The sequence below is a fragment of the Panthera onca genome, chromosome X (assembly GCF_046562875.1).
Source record: "Panthera onca isolate mPanOnc1 chromosome X, mPanOnc1 haplotype 2, whole genome shotgun sequence".
Lineage (NCBI taxonomy): Eukaryota > Metazoa > Chordata > Mammalia > Carnivora > Felidae > Panthera > Panthera onca.
Genome location: NC_138357.1, coordinates 65,009,026 through 65,017,657, shown reverse-complemented (window position 1 = coordinate 65,017,657; position 8,632 = coordinate 65,009,026). Strand labels below are relative to the sequence as shown.

The following is an 8,632-nucleotide window of genomic DNA, read 5'->3' as shown; positions in this document are numbered from 1 at the left end:
GCTAAGTGCAACCACAGGATTGGAAGACAATGCACTGTCGCCCTATAAATAGAAACAAAAGTTTATTTGCTTAGTGTGAAGCTTTGCAGCCTGTATTTACAGCCCATAAAATAGTTCTTCATAATTAATCAGAGATAAAGAGGGACAGAGAGAGACAGAGAGAGAGAAGAGAGAGAGAGAGAGAGAAGAGAGAGAGAGAGAGAACAAGCACAGGCAAGCTTGCTAGCTCAAGCTACCGCCTGGAAAACGGAAATGTTCACTGTGCACAGAGGCTTGCATATTTCACGCTGACATCTCACTACCATGTTTTCCAACATGGTAGTGGTTAGGTAATGCTGAGAATTTTATTTCTTTCTTTTTTTTCTTTACCTTTGCTATATTCATTTTTGTTTTGGCTTTATTATATTTTGTTTTATTTTTACTCTTTCTTCCCTCCTTGTCTCCCTCCTCCCTCCCTTTCTTTTCTTTCTTTTTCTTCTTTATCTTTCACTCTTTAACTCCTTTCCTTTTGTCTTTCTTTATCTCATTTTTAAGAGGTTGGTTGTTTTTTTTTTTTTTTGTTTTGTTTTGTTTTTTTTTTTTTTTTTTTTTTTTTGTGATGGAAAAGGATGTTGGTTTTTCTCAGAACAAGGAGCTGGAATTGAGGTACAGATCAATAGCATCCTTGTTGAAGTGGCTGTCACTTGAATTCTTCGGAAATCATTGGAGAAAACAGAAAGAAACTGAAACGGTAGGCTCCAGTTTTTAATGAATTAGATCTTATCTGTATCTTTTACCACTGATATCTAGAACTGTTCTCTTCACACCAAGTTCTGGGTAATCTGTCAGATCTAAGGGTGGTATGGATATCATGAACCTGGACCATCCTTGTATGTCATTTCCTTAGTATTTGCACAAACAAAAATAATTATACACTTGACTGCTTAATGTGGGAAGGGGGAGGTAACTTTGAACAGGGAGAAATTTAAGTTTGACATGGAGAGGTTTTTTTCCTAATGTGTTTCACTCAATTGATATTGAATAAAATAGCCCTGTGAACATTTGTAATTTAAGCAACTCTATATTAAGTAGAATTACTTGCAGAATATGCAGGATGTTTTTTATCTACTCTTAGTTATAACTTTTTGGAGGTGATAGTTTCTCTGATAAATGATTTAAATGGTTAGATTTCTGTTATTTTCAAAATGAGCTATGATTAAAAAATAAGAACTATAATGTCTCAGGACATTTACCAACATGAATACATATTCTTATCAGCTTGTAAAAGTTATATATTTTTACTGTAAAAGTGAATTGTAATTAATGTTAAGTGTAAAGATTCTGCTTTCAAAGAAAGCACTCCAGAGCAACAACAACAACAATAACAAACAACAACAACAACCAAAACATGTTTATAATTAGAGAGGAGAAATAAGAAGACAAGAGACTTATTTACTCTGTTTCTCACACATAATCTTTATCTATCAGAATAATCAGTACATTAAAATCAATAATGGGTTAAATGATTTTAGATTAAATTTACATTTTTAGATACTCATCATCAACATATTTTGACAAAATGTAAGTAAAATTGTTTTCTGGTTTGCGTGTTGCTTTTCTTTTGTGCTCAAGTAGAAAATGTTGAGGAAGTCACCTTCTAACTTTAAACCCAATGATAAGGCTATCAGTAACATGTAACTTCTAGAAGCTGCATTTAGAGATTTTAAAAAAGTTAAGGATGTATGTCCATGGTGCAACATGACCCAAGATAAAATCTCAAATGATTTTCTGCTCCTTCCTTTCTCTATGTCAACAGTTGTGTCCTTGGACTTCGTTTTGTTTTTTAATTTCTTTTTCATGGACTTTATTTTATACTGCTCTAATCTTTCCAGGGAAGTAAAAAAGTTATAATTTTATTCAACTAGAGCTAAATTTGTTAGAGAGCTTTAGATCATTCAGCAAGGAGTATTTCTTTCAGGCAGCTGCTGTAAATATCAGGTATTGTGGCAAAGGCATTAATCTTATAGATGGGATTCAAGTTGTTCATCCCAAGGAAAGATTCCACCAGCCACATTAGTAAATATTTGGATCACATGAAAGTCATCCTCCAGGAACTTAGTATCAGAGGGGGTATTTTTTTATTATAGAAAATATTCTTTGCACTTGTAAACACATGTACTGCTCTCTCTTACTGTATGTTTGCAATAGTTACATTTCTGTGAGACAGGAATCATTTAATATACCAATTCTGTGTGGGCTGGTACAGTATGGTACAGAATATTGTAAAGGTGAATAAATACAAAATGGGACATTGATTCCTCCAAAAATCTCACTGAATTTTCACCTAGAGACCCTTAGGAATGAATGAACTCAATTTTCCCCCTGTGTACTAAGTGAAATGAAAAGTAGAAAGAAGCATGCTTTATACCTTCATTTTATAGACACTATTAGCACCAATCAGATGCTCAGAACCCAAAAGGAAATTAAACTCTTTCTTCTGACCCTTGCCTAATCCTGAAAGAAAGAACTACAGATAGTGCTGTTTCCCTTGCCCATTAAAGTTACATCCCAAAAGCCTTTGTCTTGTGCCATAGGTCTAGAGAATCAGTCTTCAGACCACGAGTTAAAGGAAATTATTAGAAATGGATTCAAAACCTGTCACTTACAGGAGCAATGGAAAAACACCTAAGATTCTTTTATGCTTTGAAAAGTGACATAGATTGACAGTTTGCATTTTAAAGCTGGAAAAGCTGAGGTTCAGAGAATTGAAGTGACCTAACCAAGTACCTCTGTGAGTCAATGACAGAGAAAAGACTGCAACTTAGGTCTCTGATACCTCATCAGAGCTCATTTTACTTTTTTATTACTGCTGAATAAGGCTTAAGGATTAAGAGACATATGTATTAATCATTGGGAAATGTTAAAGATGTCCTTTTGAAATCACTCAAGAATGAAGGGGCACACTTCAGGCTTCTCCCAAGGGCCCTGATAATTTAGCAAATTTTGCTTTGCTGGGCTTTACTATGGTTTTCTTGCCAGAATAGGAGAAAATTATTCTACTGTTCCCACAGAAAAAACCCAAAATGAAAATGAATATAAACAAAATAATATAGTAAACATTAACACAGACCTGGCCATGTACTGGATGCTTTTGTGCATTATCATGTGCCAGTGCAACAGTTTGGGCAAGCTATAAAACATCAGAAAGTACTCAGGAAGTTCTGAGGTCTAGGATATTCCAAATTTGAGAAAGGAGTAAAGATTTCAGGGTAAAAATAAAGGTAAAACAGCCTTAGAATAAAGTGTGAGGAAGTTAATATTATAACAATTGGTAGTATGTGAATACAGAAAAGGGTATAGTCATTAGTGCCTTGACTATTACTGCTTATCATATAACAGCATAATATCTGGGACTTGAAAATTAAAGTGGGTTTTCTTGGTATAGTCATTGAAAGATAATCCATAGAGGAGAGTGTGCTTCAGAGGAATAACTTTTACTTGTAGCAATGACTGCTTTAGTATCAGCCAGAAATCAAGATGCAGACAGAGTTCCTGAGAAATCATCAGAAGTACAGGAGTTTAATCAAAATCAAGTCTGGGGATGGGTACGGGCCAAGAAATTCACTAAATCTAACTAGCTAGTGAGGAAACAAAAGTTTAAACCATTGGCCATGATCGGCAGGTGGATCATGAAAAGCATGATCTGAGCCCAGAACATGAGCCAATGCTGCCCATTTAGGCTCAAATGTACCTTGGACAGCATAATTACTATCTCACTAGGTACCTAAAATATATGCACTGTAAGTCATGAACTCAAAAAGCCCTTCAATTCCTTCCTTACTTATTGAAAATATATTTGTTTCTTCCAAAAGCTTTTGCTCAATGCCACACTATTTACAAAAGGGAATGGCAAGGCTTCTTCCACATTCTCAGAAGCAGAAGAGAGCATGTAATTTAGTTATAATTATAGTTACTCAGTTAAAACTCTTTTCAGCTTTACTTGGTAGATCATATTTAGATATTTCTCATAAGCTAATAACATATTACCAGATATTTCTTTTTTAAATGTTTTTTTTTAAATTCCAGTTACCTAAGATATAGTATAATATTAGTTGCAGGTATAAAATTTAGTGATCCAACACTTCCATACAACACTCCATGCTCATCACAACAAGTGCACTCCCTAATTACCATCAGGTATTTAACTCATTCCTCCACCCACCTCCCCTTGTGTAGCCATCACTTTGTTCTCTATAGTCAAGAGTCTAATCCTTAATTTGTCTCCCTCTATTTTTCCCTATGCTCCTTTGTTTTGTTTCTTAAATTCCACTTATGAGTGAAAACATACTGTATCTGTCTTTTGCTGATTGACTTATTTCACTTAGCATAATAATCCCAAAGTCCTTTCATTTCATTGTGAATGACAAGATTTCATTCTTTTTGATGGCTGAGTAATATTCCATTATATATATGAAAATATAATGGTGTGATATATATGCACCACATCTTCTTTATCCATTCATCAGTCAATGGACACTTGACTGAATATACATATATGTATATGTATATGTATATGTATATGTATGTAGATTGATTTGGGTAGTATATACATTTTAACAATATTTGTTATTCCAATCTATGAGCATGGAATGTCTTTCCATGTTTTTGTGTTGTCTTCAATTTCTTTCATAGATTTTTTCATAGTTTTTTTTTTATAGTTTTTAGAGTACACATTTTCCCCCCTCTTTTACCAGATATTTCTTATAGGTTAATGACTTATTTTTAGATGCTAAAATAATTTTTACACTTTATTTATAGGATAACATTAATGATACTTATTTACTGTTTGGAATATCTACTCATTTTTAGGTGATACAAGGTGACCTGTGAGTTGGTTCTTTATTTTTTCAAGTTTATTTATTAATTTTGAGAGAGAGCGAGCACATATGCAAGTGAGTGGGGGAAGAGAAGAGAGATAGAGGGAGAGAGAGAGAATCCCAAGCATGTTCCACACTTCCAGTGTAGAGCATGACGCAGGGCTCAAACTTACAAACTGTGAGATCATGACCTGAGCCAAAATCAAGAGTCTGATGTTTAACTGACTGAGACACCCAGGCACCCCAAGTTCTTTAAAACTGAAAATATGTTATGCTGAGTGGTTCCTCTATTTTGAGTGTGTCAGACCAAATGTTGTGCCAGAAAATAAATGACATCTAAAAGATAGATTGATTTATTATTTATCAGATGTGTTTTTTCAACAGCCATTTAATTCCAAACCTCCAGAAGGAAATGTGTTCTTGACATTTGTGATTGATGTCACATCAATATGTATAAATAGAGACACCCTGATTACAAAGGTGAATAAATTAGTAAGACAGTGACTACAAACTATAGAAAAAAATTTTGTTTTAAATTAAGCTTCACAATTTATGACTTCAAGTTATATTACAAACCTTAATGATCATACAGTATTGTGCTGCCACAAATATAGACACATCAATCAATGGAAAAGGATAGAAAACCCAGAAATGAACCCACAACTATATGGTCAATTAAATTTCAACAAAGCTGGAAAAAATATCCAATGGGAAAAAGAGAGTTTCTTCAAAAAATGGTGTTGGGAGAAATGAACAGCAACATGCAAAAAAAAAAAAAAAAAAAAAAAGAAACTGGACCACTTTTTTACACCATACGCAAAACTAAATTCAAAATGGATTAAATACCTGAATGTGGTGACTTGAAATCATAAAAGTTTTAGGAGATTACACAGACAGTAACCGCTTTGATATTGGCCATAGCAACTTCTTTCTAGATATAGCTCCCGAGGCAAAGGAGACAAAAGCAAAAAGAAACTCCTGGGACTTCATAAAAATAAAAATCTTCTGCACACCAAAGGAAAAAATCATGAAAACCTAAAGGGAACCTAAAGAATGAGAAAAGATATTTGCAAATGACATATCTTATAAAGGGTTACTATCCAAAATATATAAAGAAATTATAAAACTAAACCCTACAAAATAGAATAATCCAATTAAAAATGAGCAGAAAACATGAATAGACATTTTTCCAAAGAAGAATACAGGTGGCCAACAGTCACATAAAAAAAATGCTCAACATCATTGATCATCAGGGAAATAGAAATCAAAACTACAATGAGATATCATGTCACACCTGTCAGAATGGCTAAACTCAACAACACAAGAAACAACAGGCATTGGGAAGGATGTGGAGAAAGGTGGTCTTTTGGTAAGAAGGCAAACTGGTGGAGTCACTCTGGAAAATAGCATGGAAGTTCCTCAAAAAGTTAAAAATAGAACTACCCTATGATCGACCTATTGAACTACTAAATATTTACCTAAAGAATACAAAACTACTAATTCAAAGGGATACATGCACCCTGATGTCTATAGCAGCATTATCTACAATAGAAAAATTATGGAAACAACACAAGTGTCCAGTGACTGATGAATGTATAAAGTGAATGTACACACACACACACACACACACACACAGACACGCCATATGTATATGTAATGGAATATTAGTCATAAAAAAAGAATGAAATCTTGCCACTTGCAATGATGTGGATGGAATTAGAGAGTATTATGCTTAAGAAATCAGTCAGAGAGAGAAAAATACCACATGATTTTATTCATATGTGCAATTTAAGAAACAAAAAAAAATGAGAAACTGACTCATGTTTGGAGAACAAACTGATGGTTATCAGAGGGGAGGTGGATGGTAGGATGGGTAAAATAGGTCATGGGGATTAATATGTACCAATTTCAAAATTGGTTATTCTTTTCTTATATTGAAGCCATGTGAACTAAGAAGTGGGGGGGAGTAAAACAGATAAAATAGGGAATAAAGTAGATTAAAAATGGGGATCATAGAAAGCATAGGTAAAATACTTTCTCTTTAACCAATATTTATTGTGCTTACTATTTTTCAAGTGTAGTATGGGTAATAATTGGAGTTTTTTTCCATAGGGCCAAGGATTTGTAGTTACAGGATGACTGTCACAGGTTCAGAATACAATATATGGCTATATTACAGAGAGAATTAATGAAATCTAATCCACATACTTAAGTTTAGGAGCTCAGTGTCGTAACCATCTGACCCAACCATCAACAGAACTCTGAGAAACTAACTAGCTAACTAACTAACTAACTAACAGGTACAAGGTTTTAGGATAGTCTGTCTCGTGATGATGTGGTTATTCTCCACATCCTCCTGCTCTATATACCCCACCCTCCATGTCTATGCTTTCTTATCTAAGAGGAAGTAGAGGAAGAACCTTGAGACATGCATCCCTGAAATCTGTTCTCAATTATATTTTCGGCAAGCATGGATCAGAAATTTGAGCTTTAGATTGTACTCTTTTGGGACTGGTTAGGGGTATAAACCTGAACAAAGGAGCAAACTTCCTCACTTTTCAGTTTCACTATTTGTGAGAATAGTATGATTGAGGGCACCTCTCTTTCAGGGGTATTAATCACCATGCAAATACCTAATACATACTTCTAATTACTTTGTTTAGAATTCTTCCATAAAATTTGCAAAATGTCATGTGCAATTGGATTGAAATTATACTGGAAAAGTTAGGTTACACCTGCCTTCCACCTGTCAGATTTCTTTCAGCACATGGAAACATTATGCTTGGTCAAGCTTCAACCTTAAATTATTTATAAGGAACATAACTATTATAAGGCTTAAAGATGAAAAAAAAATGAGAAATAGAAATATGAGTTTTATGGATTAATAAAATCACTGCTTTTAGAAAGGCCATATGGAATGACCCAACCACATTAAAAACTATGCTGGGTTTGTACCCTACATATATGGCAGCTTTCTATAGAGCTTAGTACTTGACTTGCTCAATTTAGCAATCGATTTTATTCAATTTCTCTCTCATTTTGTGTATTGTGTTGCTGCTGACAGTCTACCAGCTTTCAAGTAGAGACGCATGTCTTCTTTTTCTCTCCAGCATGGTAACTTGATTTACAACAAGGTATTGCTCATCTCGTCACTTAATTCTTTTTCCCTAGACTGATAATATAGCAAATTGTAGCAGCAGGAAAGGACTGGACAAAAAAGAACATTTGTCCCATTTTCGTTACTTTATCCAGTCTTGCATGCCAGTGAAAATGGATGTCTGTATGTCTGTGTTTCTGTATGTAGGAATGGGGATAAAAAGAGAGATAGGGAAGAGACAGGAATAGGTGTTGATTTTTTTTCTGCATGTAGTAAGAACACTGGTTCTTATTGCATTGAAGAAACAAAAATGAAGGACATGTGTTTTGAATGATTTACACACTGGTGTCTATTTAAAGATTGACAGCCCTTAATAAAGTAAACAAAGCTTACATCCAAATGGTCTGACTATATGAGAACTAAAGTATCCACTAACATATTAGAGAGTGTAGAGTTGGAAGTGTGATGTAGATAAAAGAACCCAAAGCTTTTTAATTAAAATGTACGTTCTAGTAGTGGCTTTGCCATTAAGTTGTAATGTAACTAAGAAGGGATAGCTTACTTTCTCTAGCCCTCAGTTACTTTGTTTCTTAACAACAAAGCATTAATATAGATTAATAGATTATTAATAAAAAATTCTAAAATTTAATATTTTAAAAAAATATTCCATCACTTCTAC

The 8,632-nt window shown here is 33.9% G+C and overlaps 1 protein-coding gene across 3 annotated transcripts in view; it reads left to right on the top strand.

Moving 5' to 3' along the window:
- The first annotated feature begins 237 nt into the window (after nucleotides 1–237).
- The window catches only part of GPR174 (G protein-coupled receptor 174), a 63,566-nt gene continuing 55,171 nt past the window's right edge, over nucleotides 238–8,632 (top strand). Inside the window, exons 1-2 of one of the 3 annotated variants that reach the window (XM_081793840.1) lie at nucleotides 238–329; nucleotides 626–730. The gene's annotated coding sequence lies outside the window, so the exon portion shown is untranslated. The other 2 variants (XM_081793838.1, XM_081793839.1) reach the window with 2 other exon arrangements.